Genomic DNA, 24,177 nt, shown 5'->3' with positions numbered 1-24,177 from the left:
TTGCTCTCCAGGCCGTCCACCCCCCCCCCCACGCTGAGAGGTGCACTGAGCACTGAGCTCAGAGCCCATCGGGGTCCACCCACGGCTCCCAGCCAGAAGGCAGTTGCCCGCCGAGGCCCTGCAGGCACCGGGCATGCCCTCAGATCTTGGGTTCAGGAAACGCTTCTCAGAGGCATGGCGGTTCCACGGTGAAAGAGCTCTCTCTGCCCAGTGGCCTGCCGTCCTTGCACCCGCTAGGCCCCCGGCCATCCCCAGAGCACTGTGGGGCGAGCAGGCCCTGATGTGCTTGTTCCTAATCCCAGGAAAGTGAGCTCTGCATTGGGCAGGGAACAGGGCCACACTCTTACATCTCTCCCTGTCTTTCCAAGTCCTGTCTTCTGGCCACCGGCTGGGTCAGTACCAAAGCATAGCGCCCACGGGGCCGGGGAGAGAGTGCCGAGGGGGGAGGGCGTTTGCCTTGCATGCGGGTAACCCAGGTTCGATCCCTGGCACTGCACTGAGGTCTGCCGGGAGTGATCCCTGAGTGCAGAGCAGGAGTGAGCTCTGAGCATTGCCAGGTGTGGGCCCCCAAACAAACAAAACGTCCTGAGGGTGTTTCATACGAGTTCCTGAGGACCCCCAAAGGGGACCCTGCTGGGGACCCCTCTGAAGTTCCCCCTGCCGTGCCCCCTGGGTCCCCCAACTGCTACTGTGCACCCTTGTTTCACCACTTGCTGCCGCCCCTGGGCCCCCGGACCACCAGAGCCAGCGGGGAAGAAGTCAGAGGCCCAGAACCCAGGGCTAGATAGGAGATGGCGGCAGGGAGACACTCAGAACTGAGTCAGCCTCCCTACTCACTCGCTTTTGAGTTTCGGGTCACTCCTGTTTTCTCTCGGGAGCTGAGTGGGAGAGTACGATTCTTCCCCCCGATGGGTCCCTCCCAACCCCCTTCTGGTCTCAGTGCTGGGTCCAGGCCACAGAAACACCAAAAATCAGCACCGGCAGTGATTTTTAGTGTCGCACCCGGGGGCTTCTATGGGATGCCCACGATCAAACATTCAACAAGTTTCGATGTGAAGACGACACGATCTTTAGACGAGAGGTGAAATTCTGGGTTGTGGAGGGGAAAGGAGCCCGTGTGGGGGTCAGCTCGGTGTCGTTCCTCTCCCTCTGGGCTGAAGAGGACTGGCTGGGTGATGTGGCTGGACGAAGCAACACAGAGCGCCCCATGCCCCTTCCTGACCCGTGCAGGGTCTAGGGCACCATCCCACAGGCACCAGGTTCAGTCTGGAGGAGGAGAGGGGTGACAGGTGCACGGGGTGACACCGCCACCTCTGGTCAGCACCTCCCCCGTGAGAACAGGCCCTGGCCCAGGGACCCCAGTGCACTGCCCTGTTTCCTGGGCAGTGCCCAGTCCCACTGAGCGACACTCAGTGCTTGCTGATGGAATGAACGCGATTCGGAGAGGCCACAAGCCAAAGGAACCGAGAGCCCAGGGGGATGCGGGCCACCCCCAGCTCCTTCTCTCGCCACTGCAGGCCCCGCAGGGCACTCTCTGAGTCAGCGCCTCCTGTCTCGTGTGGGTGTCCCGGGGAGGAGCAGGGCTCACCTGTCACCTGGGGCCCACAGGCTGCTGGGACGCAGCACAAGGACGGAGGCGGGGGTAGGTGCGGGCCATGCCTGGTGGTCCCCAGGGCTGACTCCTGCCTCCTGGGGGTGCTTGGGGGCCCCTACGGGGTGCCCGTAATTGAACTCGGGTCAACCGTGCGCAAGGCAAGCACCCTCCCCATGGTAACTATCGCTCTGGCCCAAGGAATTTGGAGTTTTAGAACCTTCCAGACATTTCGGCAGCACCTTCCTGCCCACAAGCCCTTACACATGTTCCCCTGCCTTGTCTGAACCGTCCTGGGGGATATTGGGGGGGGGGGGCCAAGGGGGTGGTACTTCTGTCCATGCTCGGGCCTATGAGGGTAACATGGTGCCACACGGTGCCTGGAATGGCACCTGGGCCTCAGCCACGCCCATCCCCAGGGTCACCCTTCAAGGCCCAGGCCAGGGGCCATACTGCAGAGCCCGGGCAGACCGAGGCATGGCTTCTGGGGTACCCTCAGCTGTCTCTCGGCCACACAGACTGCACCCACTTCCGGAGAGCAAGGATCTGATTGTGCCCTCCTATGCCGGTCCCGAGTCTCAAGGCCAAAGCCGAGCTGTGCACCCCCCCCAAATTCTGAAGCCCCCTCCCCACTGAAAGCCTTCCCCAGCCCCTCAGACATCGCACTGGGGGGTGGGCGGACTTGAGTGTCGCTCCCCCACTCCCCCATACCCAACTTCAGCAATACAGCAGGATCTTAGCAGGGTGCTGGGCTCCTGGGATGGGGGCCTGCTTGCTCATGGTCACTTCCATCCCTTGGTGTCCTCTAGCACGGAAGCCTGCCATTGGAGCCAGCCCTTGGGTCTGGAAAGGGGGAGCAGAGGGGGGGGGTTGGGCGCAGGTGTGGGGACGGGGGTAAGAACACATAAAGCCTGGCTGACAGACTGGCCACCACGGGGAGTCCCCCCCACCCCCACCCTCCGAGAGCTGGACCGCATCTGTCTCCTGCAGCACACGCTCCTCCCAGACCCAGTGACGTCTCCGTAGACAGATGGCCCGGCGGACCTCCGCCAGGCGCTGATCAGATGCACAGCCCAGTCATCTCCGGAGCGAGCCAGCCGCCGGCCTGGAGGGAGTGACGCTGGGTGGTGACCAGGGAGAGAAGCTTCCAGAAGCCTCACGGCAGACCCGGGCAGGCGGGCGGCCTTGTACTGGGCTTAGCAGCATACTTTGGATTCCGTCACCAACGCGGGCCTCCTCAGCACAGAAGCAGAGGGGAGGCGGGGATCGGGTCAGCGGGCGGTACAGGCGGCGGGTGGAGCAGGCACGGGGCACCCACAGACAGACACCCAGAGCTGCCCTGGGGTGGCACCTGCAGGCAGCCCCCACCCCGGGGCACCCCATGCTACGCCAGCGGCTCCCTCCTGAGCCCCCCAGAGCGCCCAACAAGAAAAGACTCATCCTCTATCCAACACTCAAGAATGACTTCCCTTCCCCAGCGAGACCCTGGCAAGAACAGTGCAGGGAGCCCCCCGATAACTACGCTACCCCCACAACTTGTAGCTAAACCTCGGACACCAAACTGCACCCCCCCCCACACACAGGTGCCCCCCCTACACACACACACCTAGGATCTCTTTTACAGAGAGCAGATCTGCACAAGCACCCAAGGGTGCCCTGCACTGGACACCAGCACAGAGGCATGAAGTGCTCCCCACCCAACACACACACACACACACACACACACACACACACACACACACGCACACACACACGCAGGCACACAAACTCCCACCCGAGACCACTGAGGGCAAACAGGGCTGTTGCTCTGAACAGAATTCTCGAACCCGGACCACAACGACCGAGCGCCACGTCACCACCAGCCTCCCCAGACTCACACGGAGGAAGCTGCCAGTGGCACCCACTCGAGTGAGCAGCTCGCACCGGCTGGGAGACCGGAGGGGACGAGGCTCCGTCAACCACTGACTCCCGACACCGATGGACTTCAAGGCAGCACGTCACAGGGAAAAGGACTGTGCGCCATTTGGGGATGGGTGGGAAAAGACAGGAAAAGACAGGAGGACCAGACAAGGACTCACCTCGAGTCCAAGCCAGGGATCCTGGAGCCAAAGGGGCAGCACATGGTGAGCACGCCGGGTCCCCCTTGCTTAGTGGAGCCTGGGGAACAGAGCCCCAACGCAGCCCAGACACACAGTATCTCAAACACTTTGTCATGGGGGGGGGGGGGCGGTGGTCAGGAAAACCCAAGAGACTCGGTTAGGGGAAACCATCGCTTGTTCTGGGGTCACAGGCCGGAGTTTGGGGTGGGGGGGCTCTGCAGCACTCAGGTGATGGCACACAGTCCTCACATGCCCCCCCTCCCCGCCCCAAGGCCCACCTAGGGTCCAAACCAGGCCCAACCCCTCAGGGGCACCAGAACCAGCCCCCACCCCCACCCCAGGGAACAAGCACCCCAGCTGCTGCCCGGGGACGAGCAGGGGAGCAGCCCTGGCAGGAGGCTGGGGGCGCAGCTGTCTGGGGGCCCAAGTTCTCGCACATTCTTGGCCCCACTGGATCACTGGCTGGTGCCAAGGGAGAGCTCGTCAGTTGGGGCTGTGTACAGGCAACAGGCAATGGGTCGGAGGGGTCCTGAGGGGAAGAACAGAAAGGGAGGGTGAGGGGATGGTGTCCAGAAGGTGGCGGAGGGGACAGTGGGCACTGTCCTGGGTCCACCTGCCTCCAGAGCCTGCAGAAGGGACAGCTGAGAGCGCCGGGAGACAGTGAGTCAAGAGGTTTTAAAAAGCCTGCTCTTTCAAATCGAATCGAATTGGAAGAATCAAAGGGCTGGAGTGATAGCACAGCGGGTAGGGCGTTTGCCTTGCATGCAGCCGACCCGAGTTCAATTCCTCCACCCGTCTCGGAGAGCCCAGCAAGCTACCGAGTATCTCGCCCACACGACAAAGCCTGGCAAGCTCCCTGTGACGTATTCGATATGCCAAAAACAGTCACAACAAGTCTCACAATTTGTTGTGAGACGTTACTGGTGCCCGCTCGAGCAAATCGATGAACAATGGGAGGACAGGGCTACAGTGCTCTTTCAAAACCATGTTTTCCCTTGAACAGCTCTCTCTCTCTTTCTCTCTCCTCCCTCTCTCCCCTCTCTCTCCCCCTTTCTGTCTCTTCTTTCTCTCTCCCTCTCTCTTTCTCTCCCCCCTCCTTTCTCCACTCTTCTTAGAAGCCCGTGTTCTCTCTTAAACATGCACGCCTCTCTTTCTCTCCCTTTTAATGTCTTTCTAAGAAAAATTTGTTCAATAAAAACAAGCTTGCTTCTCCACTTTACCTCCTCTGAAATTCTTCTCCAAGAGTGAAGGCGACAGACACTGAATGTACCCACTTTCCCCTCCCCGCAGGGCAGCCTCAGGGTACAGTTCTATGCCCCAGAGGCGACACGATCAATCCGTTGCCTCCCCTCGGCAGCCTTCAGAGACCCGAAAAGAATTCGGGTCACGTGCCGGATCAGTCTTTCACCTCAAGAATTTCACGGCTGGTTTGGGTCTTTGCCCCTGATCACGAGAACATTCTGTGTATTGGTAGTAAGCCTGTTTCACTTTCCTTTTTTTCCCCCTTTGGTTTTTGGGGTGCACTCGGAAGTACTTGGGGATGAGTGCTGGCTTTTTCTTTTTGCTCAGGGGGTACTCGGGGGTGCTTGGGGGGCCGTGGGATGCTGGAGATTTGAACCCAGGCCTCCCGCATGCAGAGCATGTGCTCAGCCCACGGAGTCGTCTCTCTGGCCCCCTGTTTCACTTTCTCCTCACTCCGGTGTCCGCTGGCATGGCACCTCTCACTTCCTTCGAGAGCTGACCCCTTGTGGTCATGACGGTTTGGGCCTGTCCTGGCTTCTGACCCACCTTCCTCCCTGGGCCGAATCATTTCTGCCTTCTGCTTCCAAGCTCGAGATGTTCAACTCTTTCTTTTGCTGGGACACTCAAGAGGCCACTCCGGGCCTTTGCAATGACCTAGTTTCAGTTGTCACATCTCAGGGAATTGGGAGGCCTTGAGGAGAAACAAACGATCCATCGGTTATTGGAACAGGGAGAAGACACATAGATTAATTATGCCGGATCTCTCGTATGGATGCAGTTGCCTGAAACAACTGCATCAAAGACCAGTGATTACAGGTTTTCATAGCAGAGGTGCTAATAATGATAATAACTGGAGGCTGGGAAGATGGTTCGGAGGGCAGGGGCATGTGGTCTGTGTGCAGGAGGTCGAGATTTGACCCCACATACCTCCTGGTCCCCTAGCATCCCCGGGACTGACCCAAGCACTGAGCTGGCCAAAATTCCCAGGTATGGCCGGGTACCAGATATGGTCTCAAAACCAAAAAGCATTTTTTAAAAATATAGTACTAAGTCTGAATAGAGAAATTAAAAATTTAACACAGCTGATATTTTAGAGTTAAAAGAATAACTAAAATTCACGATCACAAGATCACGATTATCCTGTTGTTCGTTGATTGCCTCGAGCAGGCCCCAGTAATGTCTCCTTCGTCATAGCCCTGAGATTTTAAAGTGCCATATTCAAGGCCCTTTCAGGGTTAGGAGAATAAGACCCATCATTGTTACTGGTATTTGGCATACTGTGTACGCCATGGGGAGTTTGCCAGACTCTCTTGTGGGCAGGTTACATGCGGTAGCCTGCCAGGTTGTCCAAAGAAAGAATGAGATAATAAGATGTCACTTCCAGGAGCTGGGTTTTATAGTCTCTGGGTCTTGGCTGTTGACGGGATTACATGGCACCGAGGGGGGGAGGGCGGTCAGTTGTTGGGTGTGACCCCTGTCTACTGGAAGATGGAGGATCTGGGTGGAGGATGCTCAGCCCCAATCCGAGCAGGCTTGGAGATCTCAGCCCCGGGACCCGCATGCCTTGGTTCCTCTGCCGGTATCTTCATGCGTGTGGAGAGTGGTCTCAGCATGGTTGTGGCTGGTTCTGGAGGTCTTCGGCTGCCGGAGCTCTGCTTGGGGCAGGGAGGGAAACTCAACCTGCCCCCCTCCAATGGGCCCCAGCGAGGACAGCCAGGCGCGGGGCAGGAGACTCTATGCTGTTCTCTTCCGGGAGCTCTCCAACGCATGAAGGTACCCGAAGAGGAACAAAGGCAAGCGGGTCCTGGGGCTGAGATCTCCAAGCCTGCTCAGATCAGGGCTGAGCATCCTCCACCCAGATCCTCCATCTTACAGTAGGCAGGGGTCACATCCAACAACTGACCACCTGGCACCATGTAATCCCATCAATGGCTAAGACCCAGAGACAATAAAACTAAAATTCAAAATATCCTAAATGTACTCCACAGTTTGAGGTGATCAAAATATCATTGAACTTAAAGAAAAATGGATGAAAATAACCCCATACCAGGGGGAAGGGGAACATGAAAAAAAAACCATATACCTATATAATCATTAAACTGCTGAAAGATGAAAATAAGTCTTTAAAGCAGGTCAGAGGAAACCTTGCGAGTGGCCAATCCAGGTTTGAACCTCAGTATCCCAGATGGGGACCATCCCACACCCTTGTCAGGAATAATTCCTGAGTGCAGGACCAGGAGTAACCCCTGAGAACCACCAAGTGTGGGCCAAAACAAAATAAAAAGTCTTGAAAGCAACAACCAAAAAGCAATCAGTCACAGTCAGCGGAACACCCATAAGATGAACAGTGACATCTGGTCAAATGTGGTGAGAGAAAAATGATGATGCTGAGCCAAAAACTATGGCCAAGAGGGAGCCAGAGAGAGAGCAGAGTGGGTCGGGCATTCAGGCCTTGCACTGGCCATTCAAGCCCCAGCACCAAGTTTGTTCTCCTGAGCACCACTTGCAGTGATGGTACAGAGCCAGGAGTAAGTCCTGGACACAGCCAGGTGTGGGCCCCTAACAAAGCAAAAACAAAACAAAACACAACAAAACAAAAACTTATCACGATTCTAAGTAAGTAAAACTGTCACTTTAAAAAAAAAAATGAAGGCCTCTGGACCAGGAGCGGAGATCCTCTGCCTGCTTCCCCCAGTCTCCGCGACTCAGGGGTCATGCCCATAAGCCACCTCCTGCCATTGCCAGATAATCTTGTCATCGGCCACTGCCAGATCCCACGGCCGCTTCTCCCAGAAGGGAGCATAACATGAGGCCCCCATAACCATGCCACCGGTCTCTGCGCCAGGCTGTTTCACACGGGGAGCCCCAGAGGGTGAGAGCCCTCCCCACTAAGGGACCCAGCCCCGGCAGCCAAAAAACTCCACAACCCAACCCTTGAGCCACATGAGTGTTCCAGGCTGCTCCCCACATGCTCGGGCCAAGCTTTACATATGAGTGAACATATTCCTGTACCATGAGGCCGAGAAAGTGGCTGGTCGACACATCATAAGATACTCCCTACCCATAATTCTCCATAATTACCACATCACATTTGATGGGGTTCAGACAGTAGGCAAAAAATCATAGAGGGAAATATATATATGCATATATACATATTTTCAGATACATATATGCATCTGAAAAAGCTCACATCATCCAAACTTTAACAACATGTTAGTGATATCCTATAGAATGTCTTAATGGCTCCTACCAAAATAGAACAACCTTCACACTGTTTCCTATATGAATACATTTTTATAAGCATGTTCAGCAGTTCTTCATAACAGACAATATGAAATACATTATTTCAGTTGTGTTTTGGAACAGCGATTGGGGCTTGGGATGGAAACATCCCGAATTTGGTGGTGGGAAAGTATAATGGTGGTGGGATGGGCGTTTGAATATTAAATGTAATAAAATATTGTGAACTATCTCATAAAATTTTTTTAAAAATTTAAATAATATTGATTGATAACAAACTCTGGGTTCTGGAGTATCCACCAAGAACACCAGATTAGAGGGGGGGGTCAAAGGCACATAGGTGGTGATAGGAGGGGGTGGGGGGGAGGTCTTGAGTACTTTGGGAACTGTGTTCCATCAATGCAACAGTTGTATCACATTTACGACCAGGAATGTCAATACTACATTGTAAACACACTAAGCTTTAATAAATTAAACAAAACACTGTCTGTAGCACGGTCCTTCTGTTGTTCATCGATTTTGCTCAAGCAGGCACCAGTAACGTCTCAAAAAAAAAAATTGTGAGACTTGTTGTTATTGTGTTTGGCATACTGAATACGTCACGGGGAGCTTGCCAGGCTTTGCTGTGCGGGCGAGATACTCTCGGTAGCTTGCCATGCTCTCCGAGAGGGGCGGAGGAATTGAACCGAGGTTGGCCATGTCAGCCGCATGCAAGGCAAACACCTTACCCACTGTGCTATCATTTTGTTTTCATTTTAATTTTAATTAACAATTAAAACAAAACAAGACCAAAAAAAAAAAATGAACGCCTGGGGCCAGAGAGATGGCTCAGTGGCTAGAGCACTGGCTTTGCATACCGGAACCTCAGATTCTATCCCCAGACCACAGCACCCTCCCCCACCCTGGGCGCCCTGCCAGGAGCAGCCTCCAAGTGCTGCCAGGTTTGGCTCAAAAACAAAAACAAATGAAGGCAAGATATATTCCCAGATAAACAAAAAGGGAAAGAATTCCTAGTCAGCAAATATGCCTGGGGAAAAATTTTAAAGAAAGTCTTCTTGGGACTATAAGGAACTGAAGGCAGGGTGATTCAAATCCGCAGAAATAAATGAATAACGTGTACTAAAATTATAAATACGTGGGGAATGCAAAGCAGTAGCTAAATCCGAATTAAAGTTTTTTCTTTTTCTTTTTATGAAAGTAAGATTGTTAAGGGAGCAATTATTAGACTGTATTGTTATGTTGATAACATCTAGGGATGTTACTGGCACAAAGAATGTATAAGCAGTAACCGCAAGCTAGCTGGAGCAGCTATATTAGTACCAGATAAGACAGCTTGTAAATGACGAAATAAAACTAGAAACACAGAAACACAAACATTCTCCAATTAATGGCTGACGGGTGAAGGCCCAGATGGTTTTCCTTGAAGATGAGGCCGGGATGAACAAGGTACGATCTCCGCACTGTGCCTTCTAGCCTGCCTTGCACAAGATTCGTGACAACACAAGAGGCAATACGTAGAAATAAAAGATGAGTGGTTTTCAACACCCAAAAGGAGAGAGAGAACAAAAGGGAATGCCCTGCCATAGAGGCAGGGTGGTATGGGGGAGATGGGGGTAAGGAGGGATATTATCCATGGTGGTGGAAAATGGGCACTGGTGGAGGGATGGGTACTTGATCATTGTATAATCAAAACCCAAGCACAAAAATTTGTAAATTTACAACTGCACCTCATGGTGTTTCACTAATAAAAATTTAAAAAAAAAAAAAAGATGAGTGGTTTGGAAAGGAAGAAGTAAAACTGTCTTTCTCCACAGGTGACCTAATCCCATATGGAAAAATCCTATGTACGCTACTAAAAAAATTAATAAGAACTAATTAGTAACTTTAGATGCTGCATGTTACAACAGTCACCTACAAAAGTCAATATTATTTCTACAGGACAGCAGAGAAAGAGCAGACCATGCAATGAAAGTCATTTTATTTGCAAGAGTATGAAATACATATATATCTGCCCACACGGCAGAGTCTGGTAAACTCCCCATGGCATACCCAATATGCCAAATACCAGTAACAATGATGGGTCTCATTCTCCTAACCCTGAAAGGGCCTTGAATATGGCACTTTAAAATTTCAGGGCTAGGACGAAGGAGACGTTACTGGGGCCTGCTCGAGGCAATCGATGAACAACAGGATGATCATTATATATATATATATATATATATATATATATATATATATTCTCGAGCGGGCCCAGTAACGTCTCCATTGAAGACTTTGTTGTTACTGTGTTTGGCATATCGAATACGTCACGGGGAGCTTGCCAGGCTCTGCTGTGCGGGCGAGATACTCTCGGCAGCTTGCCGGGCTCTCCGAGAGGGGCGGAGGAATCGAACTCAGGTTGGCCATGTTGGCTGCGTGCAAGGCAAACGCCCTACCGCTGTGCTATCGCTCCAGCATATGGTCAGAGCAATAGTACAGTGGCATGGGCACTCGCCTTGCATGCAGCTGACCCAGGTTCAATCCCCGGCATCCCAAATAGTCCCTTAAGGCCCACCAGAAGGGATTCCTGAGCACAGAGCCAGGAGTAAGTCCTGAGCATTGCTGGGTGTGACCCCCAAACAAAAAATAATAATAAATAAAATATTATAATACTTTCCAACAAACTAACAAGAAACTCAAACTCATACAATAAAAATTGCAAAAGAGAAATGAAAGGTGCAAGAGAGTGAGGAAATTCTGTGCGGCAAAGTCTGGGGTGAGGTTGGCAATTCTTCCCACACCAACGTGGAGAGTCTTTGCAACCCTACCAAAATGCCGGTAGACTTTTTTTGTTTTCTGCAAAAATTTTACCTGTTCATTGTAGAATTTACATGAAAATGCTAAGGATCGTAAAAAGTCAAAATAATTCTGAAAATTCAGGAACAAAGAATACTAGCTCACTTTAAAACTTTCTATTAGGCTACCTATTCAAAACAGCAAAATCATGATTTAAGAACAGACACAGAGGGTCTGGAGCAATAGCACAGCGGGTAGGGTGTTTGCCTTGCACGTGGCTGACCCGAGTTCGATTCCCAGCATCCCATATGGTCCCCTGAGCATAGCCAGGAGTAATTCCTGAGTCAATGAACTAGGAGTAACCCCTGTACAATGCCATGCCGGGTGTGACCCAAAAAGAAAAAAAAAAATAGACTAGACACAAAATCAATAAACAAAACAGAGACTCCAGAAAGAAATCTTTATATTTCAATCATTTTTGTACTATAGTATCAAGGCAATTTTGAATTAAAAGAGTATTTTTCAACAGAGGTGCTTGGACAGCTAGATGGTCAACCCACCCCCCATATTAACCTAGACCTTATCTCAGAACACACCAAAACATGAACTCAGAACAGACATTTGAAAGTTACAAGTTTAAGAGCTAAAACTGTAAAACTTCTAGAATAAAATATCAGAGAAAATCTTTGCAGCCTTAGAAGTGGCTCAGATTTCTTATATGTAATGCTAAAAGATTTGTCAGGTGAATGAGACCAGTTGTAGTTACTGGTGGCTGCCCACCTACCAGATGGTCAGACTTCTTCGTCAAGATCATGAACGATCGGTTTGAGGCCCTTCATGTTCCTGGAGCAAACAGATGCCATTGGGCTACACTAGCACGCGACAGGGACAAATGGAGACGTTACTGGCGCCCGCTCGAGCAAATCGACGACTAACGGGAAGTTAAGTGATTAATTAAGTGATTAATGCTAAAAGATAATTCATAAAAATAAAAAGTGACAAACTGGACCTCTGTCAAATTAAATAACATCATTAGACATTAATACAAGCAACAGACTGGCAGAAAACATTTAGCACAGCGGGCAGGGCATTTGCCTTGCACTCAGCCAACATGGCCGACCCGAGTTCGATTCCTCTGCCCCTCTCGGAGAGCCCGGCAAGCTACCGAGAGTATCTCGCCCTCATGGCAAAACCTGGCAAGCTACCCGTGATGTATTCAATATGCCAAACACAGTAACAACAAAGTCTCACACTGGAGACGTTACTGGGTCCGCTCGAGAAAATCGATGAACAACAAGAGGACAGTGACAGTGACATATTTGATAAAGAACTTAGGTCCAGACTGAAAAACTCAAGTCTTAAAATTCACAACTTGTGCAACTCAACTGAAAATCAGGCAAAAGATTTTAATGGCCATATCGCCATGGAAGACATAAGAACACCTGAATAGCAACATGAAAGGCTTCACTGGATGAACATCATTAACCACAATGGAAGCATAAATTAAAATCATAGTAAGATATTACTGAGGCTGGAGATATCGAACAGGGTGTTACAGTGCTTGGATAAAGAAACTAGGGTACCTATGCACAGTGGAATACTACGTAGCCCTAAGAAAAGATAAAGTCATGCCATTTGCTGCAACGTGGATGGGTCTGGAGAGCGTCATGTTGAGTGACATCAGCCAGAGGGAGATGAACAGACTCAGAACGATCTCCCTCATATGTGCAATTTCATAAAGAAATTTCACTAAGGTATACCCAACGCCCAGTGGCAATCGAAACGAAGGAGAACTGGTCTCCAATAGGAAGCTTTGCATTGGGGTAGGGGGCAGGGGAATTGTTAGGGAGGGGAACCCAGGGACAATGGGGGCGGGGAAAGTGCCTGTCACAGAGGGGGGCTGGGGGGTGGGAGGGAAACTGAGGACACTGGTGGTGGACAGTGAGACTGGTATAGGGATTAGGGTTGGAACAACACATGCTTGAAACTCAATCATAAATATCTTTATGAGTTTTATGATTCACGGTGATTCAACCAAATTTTTAAAAAAAAATTTTAAAGAAAAAGTATTTTGAATGTGGCTGACACCGGTTTGATCCCCAGCAGTCCATACGCCATCCTGAGCACTGCCAGGAGTGAGCCCTGAGGACAATGCAGTGTGACCCCCACCAAAAGCTACTAACCCATCAGACACATTCTAACTGAAAACAACAGATGGTACCAAGTGTTGGAAACTGAAAAGAACCTGAAACTCTTAGAGGTTGGTGCTATATGTGTGTATATATACATAACATAAAATATATATATATATATATATATATATATGGAAAAGGTATTAGATGCTTTGAAAAATGGCTTGGCTGTTTATTAGAACGCTGAATGTGAACTTGTGTCGCCCCTGAATTTCACGCCTATGAATCTACTCAAGGGAAATGAAAGCATGTTTATCCATGGATGCTCAGGGCAGAGCTATTCATAGTAGCCCCAGAGGGAAAACAACCCACAACCCTCAGCGTCAGTCGTCAGTCGCTGGCGTGTCAGGCAGCAGCCGGATGCTAAAAGGGAAGGCCCCTACGGTGCAGAGACCCTCAAAGACATTCTCAGGGACACAGCAAAGCACGGTGGACTGCACAGAGACACACTCACAGGGAACGGGGCGGACCGCAGATCCGCACAAAGAACCTTTATGGCTCAGCCAAAATGACACTCTCAGACACACTCTACCAGTGGACTGCACAGTGGTATAAATGCATTTTTTAAAAACCTGAGCTTCAGGGCTGGAGTGATAGCACAGCAGGTAGGGTGTTTGCCTTGCCCACGTCTGACCTGGGTTCAAGTCCCAGCATCCCATATGGCCCCCCTGAGCACCACCAGGAGTAAGCCGTGTGCATCGCCAGGTGTGACGGCTCCCCCCCTCCCACAACAGTTGCACAAGTTGTGAGGCCAGTTTTGCAGAAAAACAAAACAAAACAAAACTGAGCTTGGGCCAGACAGACGGTACAGGGAAGAAGGTGCCTTTCTTGTACGTGACCCACTCCTGATAAGGACCCCCCCCCCCCGCTCCCCAGCACCATGTATGGTCCCCTGAGCACCGCCAGGAGTGAGCCCTGAGCTCACTCAGGTATGTAGGCACCCCCTGACCCCCCAAAAAACAAAAAGCAATAAAACCAACTGATGTAAAATCTGTGTGTGTGTGTATATATATATATATATATATATATATATATATATATATATATCTCACGATCATCCTGTTGTTCATCAATTGTCTCAAGCAGGCACCAGTAATGTCTCCTTCTACCTAGCCCTGAGATTTTAAAAGAGCCATTTCAATGCTCTTTCAGGATTAGGAGGATGAGACCCATCATTGTTACTGTTATTTGACATATTGAGTATGACATGGGAAGGTTGTCAGATTCTGCCGTGCGGGCAGGATACTTTTTGTAGCCTGCCAGGTTCTCCAAAGGAAAGATAATAAGATGTCGCGCGGCCGCATTTGCGGCCGTGCACTTCCGGGAGCTGGGTTTTATAGTCTCCGTGTCCTGGCCGTTGATGGGACCAACCTGGCGCTGGCGGCAGCTGGTGGGTGTGACGCCTACCTACTGGAAGATGGGGGGGTCTGGTTGGAGAAGGCCCAGTCCCAATCCAAGTAGGCCTTATCCCCGGGACCCACATGCCCGGGTTCCTCTGCCAGTTCTTTCATGCATGAGGTCCGTCCGGATGTGTGGAGAGTGGTCCCAGCATGGCTGTGGCTGACTCCAGAGGTCCTCAGCTGCTGGGGCTCTGCTCGGGGCGGGGGGTGGGGGAGAGAGAAACTCAACCCTCCCCTCTCCAAGGGGCCCCGGTGAGCACAGCCAGGCGCTGTCCGCGTTTATATGTATAAAACACTTTATGCGACAAACACATCAAACTGCTGAAATCCACGGCCACTTGCTTTATGCTGATTCCCACCCACCAGCCACTTCTCTCCCTTTCTTCCTTTTGTCTTGTGTTCTTTCTCAGCAAGTTTTCATTCCACAGTCTGTCCTACTTTGGCCCTGTGGGCCCCAGGCCTGGAACTGCACCTGAGGGGTCCGACTTGAGCCCCTGGGGCTACCCTGCGCCAGCCCCTCTGTCCTGGCCCGCGGCGGCGGTGCTCTCATCCTCAGGCATGTGCTTGCTAGCAAGAGGAGCTCTTAGGGGCTCCTGTTCTCAGGGTCTCAGATAGCCCCTTGCTGCCTTTTCCCTGCCCCCCGCCCCCCAATGCCAACCCCACTCGTGTCCAGCCCTTGGCAATCCACCCCCTTGGCACAGGTGTGGGGCTCAGCGTCAGCCTTACCCATCTAGTTTGGGGGCAGGCATTGGGCTTGGGGTGGGTTCTGCTATCCGGTCACTGGGTCCTATTTCCATGGAGATCTGAGAGAACCCCCCAAAACTATGTTGCCCGCGTGGCCACCCTCTTTCCAGAATTCCTCTGTGACCCATCCCTGGCTTCCCGGGAATTTGCTGGCAAATTCTTCTCCCTACAGGATTGGATTCACGCACTCGGTCAACCCCTTGAGCCAGACGCAGACTCTGGAGAGTGACATCAAGGACTCCTGTCACCTGTCGGCCAACACGAGAGCCACATTTACAGAGCAAGAAAGTGGGACGGGGGGGGTCACCGACCCCCCCACCCAGGCCAGGGGCGCCAGAGGAAATAGAGAGAAGGGATCACATGTGCTGTTGAGAGATCTGGGCTCCACCCACCAAGACCGGGAACCGTCCCCTCCTAGACACCGTCCGTGCGGGGCCTTCCAAAGCACGAGGTCTTGGTGCAGATGCTGCCTCTCCTGCTTGCTCTGCCCGGCCCAACCCTTCTCCCTGTTTCTCACTGGGTGTCATAATGACACCCTGTCACCTTCGTCTTCCCATGAGCTCAGGAACATTTTTTTAATTCATCTCCCCTCTCCGGAGAGCTTACCCTAGCAAGCAGGTGTTCAATAGACGCTCACGAAATTGAGTCGGGAATAGTTTGTGGTCATTTTCAATAGCTCGAAAGGTATTTAAATGCAACTAATTGCATCGGTTTTTTGAAAAAAAAAAATCTGTAATTTAGAGGATTTCTTCTCCCGTTTTTAAGCAAGTCTGGCCTATTGAGTTTTTCTGAGTGTTCCTGAAAAGAAACTTAGTGTTTGATTCTTTCTGGCATTTTTTATTTTTTTAACTGCTTCTTTCCAGCATGCAGAACTTGGCGCTTCTGATGCTAATTTGCCACGGAGATTCAAAGGCCATTCAGCTAGCATGGCATTAACCAAGCACCTGGCAGCAAGGGGCAAGGCAGAGGAGAGTTCGCAGGGTGGCGTGTTGGCGGCAGGCTGGAGAATTACCACCCAAGTCCCTTGTAAGTAAAAAGTGAAAATTCAAGTGTCTAGAGACATTGTACAACAGGTCAGGTGCTTGTCTTGCACGCAGCTGCCTCCAGTTACATCCCTGGTACCCCATATAGCCCCTGAGGTCCACCAGGAGTTACCCCAAACTACGAACAGAGCCAGAAGGAAACCCTGAGCGCCGCAGAATGTAGCCTAGCCCCTTCCCTCAAAAAAAAAAAAGAGAGAGAGAGAGATAGAAAGTGAAAATTCAAAACTGAAAGAGAGAATAAAATGTGAAAAGCAAATGTCAGATTTTTTTAAATGGCATTAATTTTTAAAATATTAGTTAAGGCCCAATTTTGCTATGAGAATGTACAATTAATTATACTTTTTGTGTCTTAATGGTCTATAGATCTATGGAGGTCTGTGCGCTATAGATATAAAGGCAAGTCTTTCTAAGAAAAATGATGCCCCTTCTCATCTTCAGTAGGTTCTAGTATGTCCAAAGAAAAGTCACAAATTCTGTAATGATGCTTCAGTCGTTTGCTGGGCTTTAGCACCATCTCTGCACTTTTCTGAGAGTTGGCTAAAAATACCTCGGAGGGGTAGTGGGGGAGGACTGGAAAGAAAAAAAGTGATCTAAACAAATCACTTTTTAAAGGTAGGAAGCATCCCTTGAAAGGAGCCAGGGCACCCTCCTTAGCACCCGGGCCGCAGGGGGAATACAAGAGCATCCAACACCTCACTTGGGAGGCTGGGTCCTAGTGGGCGTGCCCCGGCCAGCATGGCACGGTGACCCCTTTGCTTCCTTCTGCCCAGCTCCCGGGCCCTGGGCTCATCCCTGGGAATCCACTCGACTCCCAAGCCAGAGCCCAGCTGGCTGGCTCCTCTTTCCCAAGCCAGTGCTCAGTGGCCACTCCCAGGCTGGATGGTGCTGATGGGCTCTGCCCAGCGGTGCCCTGGGCAGCCAAAGTCCATGATAAGGGACCCGCTGGTGGTGACATGTGACCCACTCCTTGGGGAAATCCCGCCCAGACACGGCCGTCAGGGGCCTACCCTACCCAGGACAGAGCAGAGCCTCCGGAGATGCAGCCTGCAGTAGGCTGGGGAGCACATTTCTCAGGGGGCCTCCAGGGCAGGGGGGGGATCCTCCAAGTGTCTGGGTTGGCCATGGGGGTTCCCAGGAAATGCAAGAGTTGGGACTCTATTCCTGAGCAGAAAGACATCTCAGGGTGAGAGCGCCAGCACAGCAGGGAGGGCATGTGCCTTGCACAAGCAAACCCAGGTAAAGTCCTCAGCCGAGCATTCCCCATGGTTCCCCAAGCACCTTCAAGGTAAACCCTGGGTGCGGAGCCAGGAGTAAACCCTGAGCGTCGCCAGGTATAGCCACCAAACCAAAACAAAACTAAAAGAAGGACATCTTAGTCCAGGCAGGAAGGGCCAAACGGTCTCAGCACAGGCAACCCCACGCTGGTGAGAAGCAGGAACAGGAAGAGCCGGCAAGAGCCATGAAACTGGGCCAGGCGGGCCTGCCCCCAGCACCCTGGTCCCGTCAGTTTCGGCACACCTGACCTCTCTCTCCCCCGTCCAAGTCCAGACCATCTCATGCTAAAGAAAACACAAGGCACATAGCAGTGATGAGTCCTGGTGGGCACCACAACACTGGAGAATTCTCTGGGCCCCACACCGAGCTGATTTCACCGGGATGCCCCAGACGGAGCAGGTGCAGTCTCCCGGCCTTCTCCAGATGGAATCCCAGTGACCAGAGCAAGGCTCTGGTATGTGGGTGTCAAAACGAATTCTCCAAACTGCACTGGAATAGCTCCCTAACAGAGACGTCTCTGGTACTGAACCATTTATAATTTAGAGTCTCAGAGGCGTGCAGCCACATAAGCTTTCATAATATGCAAAGTGAGCAATGGAAAAGAAATGATCTAGCATCTGCCCCTGAAAGGCAGGCTTGAATGGTGGTGGGAAAATTCAAGCCAAATATAATGCCCAGGGGCTGGAGCAATAGCACAGTGAGTAGGGCTTTTGCTTGCACGCGGCCAACCCAGGTTTGATTCCCAGCATCCCATATGGTCTCCTGAGCACCACCAGGGGTAATTCCTGAGTGCAGAGCCAGGAGTAACTCCTGAGCATCGCCAGGTGTGACCCAAAAAGAAAAATAAAATACATGGGCCCCAAGAAGAAGAGCCAGCGAGTGGCTTGGGAGCTGGAAATGTCGGTTCTCGTTCTCCGCATAGTCAGTGCTGATGACTGTTGAGGAGAAAAGCAAGGCCGAGATGCAGGGGCCAGCGGGGAACAGCTGCTAGGGACAGACGGTTGCAGGCATGCACCCCCTTACCCCCCGCTTCCATCACCCTCACCCCCACCACACCCTGGCCAAGTGGGGGCCCATGTGCATGGCCACTCAGTTTCCCATTTCTGCCTGCTGCTGCTCTGGGAACCGCTCCCCCTGTGAGAGGTTTAATGGTGATGGGGACCAAATGGTGCCGGCAGATGAGAAGGCAACATTCCCGGAATCAAAGATCACCCTGTCCCCAGTGTGGAAGAGAGGACCTATGGCCCACCTGGCGACAGGAAGCCACCAGGCTGCGTCCCATGCTTCCTCGCATCCATCCCCCTGATAACAGGCCAGACCAAGCACACCGGTTCCACTGGTCTTGGTTCCTTCATCTCCTTCCCCCCACCCCCCCACAAGACATCTTAAAAGCCCTCTTAGTCTCTCCCAGGGCGCGGCTCTACCCCAGCCTCCCCCCGAGGTTCGCCCAGGAGCGCCCCCCAATTAACTTCTCCTTATTTCCTTCCCTTCATTCGTCCCTGTCCCTCTGGCTGCGCCGGACGGGGCTCTCAAATCTATCACCCTGGGCCCTGGAGTCCAGGTCAGCCTTTCCTTAAAGTGGACTCTCGCCATGCAAGTGCTGTCTGGGGGTGCTGGGGAGCATCCGAGAACACGGGCACCCACCCTCTCTCAGTGGCCGCTGGGCACATACAGGTGGGACACACGGGTGTCATGACACATCACCCTAAAGTGGGCAGAGGCGGGTGGCACCGCTCACAACATATGCAGGGACACCTGCAGGCATGTGAAGCCAGCCCCCACCCAGAGGGCAGAGCTGGTCTGTGCTGCTCGTAGCCCCATTCCGGAGCAAGAGGCGCGAGAAAGGTTTATTTTATTTTGTTTTGTTTGAAAAGTCTCCAGGTAGGGGCTGGAGAGATGGCTCAAGGCTCCGGGTTTGGTTCCTGGCACCACACAACCTCCAGGTCACAGCTGGGACAGAATCCCACGCGCTGAGCTGGGAGTGGTCCCTAGCACTGCTGGATGTCACACACACACACACACACACACACACACACACACACACACAAATAAATAAGTGACGTCAGATGTTCAGGCACGGTGCTACATAACTGTCTCTTTTTAGAAAAAACTCTGCAATGGGAAAGGCTATTTTCATTTTAATGAGCATCGACTTGGTCCCCTCTCTGCAGGCTTGGCCCACTTGCAAAGGCTTGCTTCCCTGCAGGACAATAAATGTCCTGCTGGACACCAGAGACCATTCGCTGTCTTGACCTGAGCTCCTGGCACTGATCCTCGATGAATAAGGAAGAAAGCAAATGAATGAGCAAGTACGGACTCTCTTTCCCACGACCCTGCCCTCTTTTCCACGGCAGACCTCTAGCCCAGGCCGGGGCTTCTCACCACACGCTACAATCCTACATCTTGTCTATACTTCAACGCGTTCAGCCGTTTCCTGGGTCGAGAGAGAGCCTGATCTGGGTAGGGCCTCTCCTTGGCAGCCTCTCTCCCTCTCCTCACCCTGCATGTCTTGGTCTTGGGGGAGCTTCCTCGTGACCACCCTGCCCCGAGCCAGACCCACGCTTTGTCTGTGTTCACAGACCCCGCACGCACCCGGCACTCGCTGCCCCCCACACTGGGCCACTTGTTCCTTGTGTCTCCCTCATGGACTGTCCACCCAGACAATGGGCACTTGTGTCCCGTCCTGACCACTGCCATTCCTGGCCCGTGGCAGGGTCCAGGGAGCTCTAGCCACTCCAGCGTCGGGCCAGCTCCCACGCCAAGGGGGTTCCTAGAAAGGTGACGGCTTTCTAGATGCAGAAGATTGGTCTGCTGGCCTGTCAGACTCCAGTGCTGAGAGAACGTGGAGTTCTCACTTGCACCAAGTCCCCTCCCCGTCGGGCTCCCCCTTCTCCCTCTCCTTCCCCGCACCACGTGGACACTGCAACACGGCAACTGCATGGTCCCCCGTGACCACAGGCCCCACGAAGCTGGAAACTTCTGCTCATGGCCCGAAATTCCCTGTGAGACTGTTGACGTCCAGGGGACAGGGGCAACCCTCCTCCCCAGCTTTCCATCCCAGTGGCTAAGACAGGGCCTGCCCCCTGCGGGGCATGAAAGGCACCTCTCGAGGAGGGCACAGCCTGATGGAGCACGCACAGAGCACAGACCGGCCTGCAGGGTTGGGGGCGCGGGGGTTGGGGATGGCACGGGCGCCTCTGAGGCTCCCTGAGCTCACGCAGCGGCCCTGGGCTTCCCATTCATGGTCTCCCAGAGTGCTGGGCCCCTTTTCACTGGAATTATTCCATTGCTGGAAGCACAACACAGGTGCAAGGACAGGAAGTGGACACACATTCCCAGGTTAACTGCTTCCCAGAAAACGAGTCAGAATTCTCCGGCAGGCACTGCAGCTGACTTAGAAGGTGAGAACAGCGGGTGGGGTTAAAAAGTGAAGGTTGGTCCATCCGGGAGGCCTGGCAGCTGCACCCCAACAATCATCACCGTGGCAACTCAGCCATCGGCTCAGCTTTACAGACTCATGATGAAATCTAGGGTGACATCGACTAGCCGCAAAAATCCACGGGTAAGCGGGTCTCACGACTGGAAACCCTGTACTGCTCTGGCCTGGGGGTGTGGGGCAAGTCCTGGCCAGTTCCAGCAGCCGCACACACACCCCTCCCCCAACCCCACAGCTGCCAACAGTGACTCCGCTGCTTCACAAGGGACCTCTGCAGAGAGGCTGAAGTGCCAAAAATCCCAGGTAATCAGTCTTCAGGCTGAGAACGCTGGGGTCCTCTCAGAGGGGGGCGGGCATCCCCTGCCTCCTCCCCTGTAATTACGAAATCCCCACCAGCCACACCCACATCCCACAGTTGCTGCAGTTCAGACTCGCCCGTCAGCCCAGCTAAAGACTCTGGACTGGCTGCAGTGCACAGTGGACACATTCGTGGACACATTCGCGGGAGCAAATGTGACTCCAAACGCCAGAACACCGACAGCCCAGGGGCACCAGGTTACACTGGAAAGTAACACAGAAGCCAACAAAGCACAATACACTGTAACACTGAAGGCTTGACCCGCAACAAATGGCTGAGTAAACATTCAGATGAGGACCTAATGGCCCTGTGGCAAGATACAACAATTTTCACAATGTTTCTCTTACTAAAGGTGTTTTTTGTTGTTGTTGTTGTTGTTTTTTTTTTTGTAATGCCATTTAGCTCTTTAGTTGTAACAAGCAATACAAAAGAAATTATTTTGTGCTGGGTTTAGGGACAGCTTTAGGGGCGGTTGGGAAAATAGGGACCAGGGCAGAGGCAGGTCATGCCAGCGGGGGTGTTGGGGCTGGAATAATCAGTGCCCCAAGCAGCCACAACATCAACAACTTGGTCAACCACACAGGACGTAGATAAAGGGGAGTAAAAGCGAAAATGCAGGAACAGAGAGTCAGGACAGCAGGGGGGGGGGGGGGTGGGGGGGGAGTCCTAGTCCACGGCTGACCTGGGTCTGACCCCCGGCACCCACAGGGGCCCTGCACCAGGAGCGAACCCTAAGCACAGAGTCGGGCGAAAACCCTGAGCAATGCCAGAAAGAAAACGGAGAAAGAAAAGAAAAAAAAATCAGGGCTGGAGCAATAATCTCAGAGCTCGGGGCACCTGCCTTGAATGTGTGGGGGGCGGGGGGGTCTTTGTCTGCTCCCCTCCTCACCTCCCCCCACCCCCCACAGCCCCCCCCCCAAACACGGCCCAGTGTGGACCCGCTGGTCCCCGACACCTGGGTCTACATTACTGGGACTCAGCACTGAGCAGGTAGCCAAGTATTGCCCAGAGTAGCCCCCTGACCACTGCTGGGGAGAACCCCTCCCCAAATAAAGAGATGAATGAGCATTCGTCAGTGCAGGGTGGGGGGCAGGGGGCGTGTATTCAAGGGCAGAGCCAAGACAAAGCTATTCCAGGGCCAGCCTGTCGCCTGCTTCTGCTACCCCTGAGGCCAGCAGCCCAGTAGCACCCTTCGGGGGGGCGGGCAGAGACAGGACAGCCGTGCCCCCCAACCCCCCGCCCCAGCTGCCTTTGGTGCTAAGCCACAGTCTGCAAGTTCAGAACAGCTGCCAAGGTGATGTCGCTGAGCCCCTCCATCCCCTCCAGAGGAGCCAGAAGGACACAGCAGGCCCCAAGACGGGTCCCCGGGAAGTGTGTGGGGGCCACTGGGCGAGGTGTGCTGGCAGGGTGCGGTAGCAGGACTGACCCTCAGTCAGGGTCCTTTTGAAGGACACCCACGAGCCCCACTTTGGCGCCCACTCTTGGGGGGTGGGGAGAGGAGGATGGAAGGAAACTAAGACCCACAACCATTAAGCCCTCAAGGGCTGACATCAACAGCGCGGGCGGAGGTTTATGGGGCTTTTTCCCAAGAAAACGCACTTTCCCAATTTCCGTGTCTTCCTGCCCAACTCTTTATAATGCACACTCCCCAAGTCCCCGGAAACCAGGTGCACTGCCTGTCATGACCTCGGATTCGATCCCGAACATGGCCAGAAAAAAAATTAATTTATTAAATTAAACAAATAAAGCACTGCCCTTCAGGCGTGTTGCATTTGAGCGTGGGAGAGAGCAAAAACCAAGGACACAGGCTCAGCTCTAGATGGCAGCTGCACACCACCCCCCCCACCCCGCTGTGCCCAGGGCTCGCCAGCGAGGGCCCCTGAGTGTGATACTGGGGTGAGGGGGGAGGGCTGCCCCAAAACACGTGCTCTCCACGATCCCCAGCTGCCCCACCATAACCCTCAGGGGAGCTCCCAGAACCAGGCCTGGTCATGCCAACCACACACAGTGGCCAGGACCTGCTTGGTGGCCAGTCCCAGGGCCACCGCTGACCCCCAGAACCCAGAGACTAGATGGGGGGGCGGTCTGGAGCAACAGTACAGAGGGGAGGGCATTTGCCATGCACGCGGCCAGCCCTGGTTCCATCCCCAGCGCCAAATATGGGTCCCCCCTCCCCCGAGCCCCGCCAGGAGTCAGCCCTGAGCACAGAGTCAGGAGTCAGCCCTGAGCACTGCTAGGAAAATCACAGAACCCAGAGGTATGAGCAGGAGAATGAAAAAGGAGAAGCGGCCTCTGAGGCCGGCCTTGGCTTTGGCCATCCCCATGGGCATCTCCTTGAACCTGGGTGAGACAGGACGAGAAATGTGTCGGCAAGGGCGGCAGGGCAGCCACCCATTCCCGCTGCCGGCCTCCCGTCCTGATTGTTTCCGAGTTGGACTGCACTGGGCAGCCGGGGGAGAGTGGGGGCGAGGAGAGCAGAACTGAAGTCCCTCACGCCCGCCCCTCGGAGCATCTGCAGCAGAAGGTCTGCCAGGCGCTCCCCGGCACCACAGATGGACGCAGCCCCCGCAGGCACAGGGCAGGGGGGCAGAGGGAGGGCCGGGTGCCCGGCGGCAGCCGGCACATACTGGGGAGGGGGAGAAGAAACAGACCCACACAGACCGCGCTCCCTCTACTAAAAACAGCAAAGAAAACACCAGTGGGGACGCAGCGAGGGGGCATGCGGCGTGGCTGGGATCTCAGTCCACGGCAGATGAGATCAGAGTCGAGGCCTCCCCGTGCC

The 24,177-nt window shown here is 53.2% G+C and overlaps 1 protein-coding gene across 5 annotated transcripts in view; it reads right to left on the bottom strand.

Moving 5' to 3' along the window:
* Positions 1-24,177, bottom strand: part of TTC7B (tetratricopeptide repeat domain 7B) — a 202,127-nt gene that overhangs the window by 118,543 nt on the left and 59,407 nt on the right. The gene's annotated exons all lie outside the window — the stretch shown is intronic.

Source organism: Sorex fumeus, unplaced genomic scaffold (assembly GCF_029834395.1).
Source record: "Sorex fumeus unplaced genomic scaffold, SorFum_2.1 ptg000098l, whole genome shotgun sequence".
NCBI classification, from domain to species: Eukaryota; Metazoa; Chordata; class Mammalia; order Eulipotyphla; family Soricidae; genus Sorex; species Sorex fumeus.
Note: the sequence above shows the minus strand (reverse complement) of the source record. Positions and strands in the feature narration are given on the sequence as shown.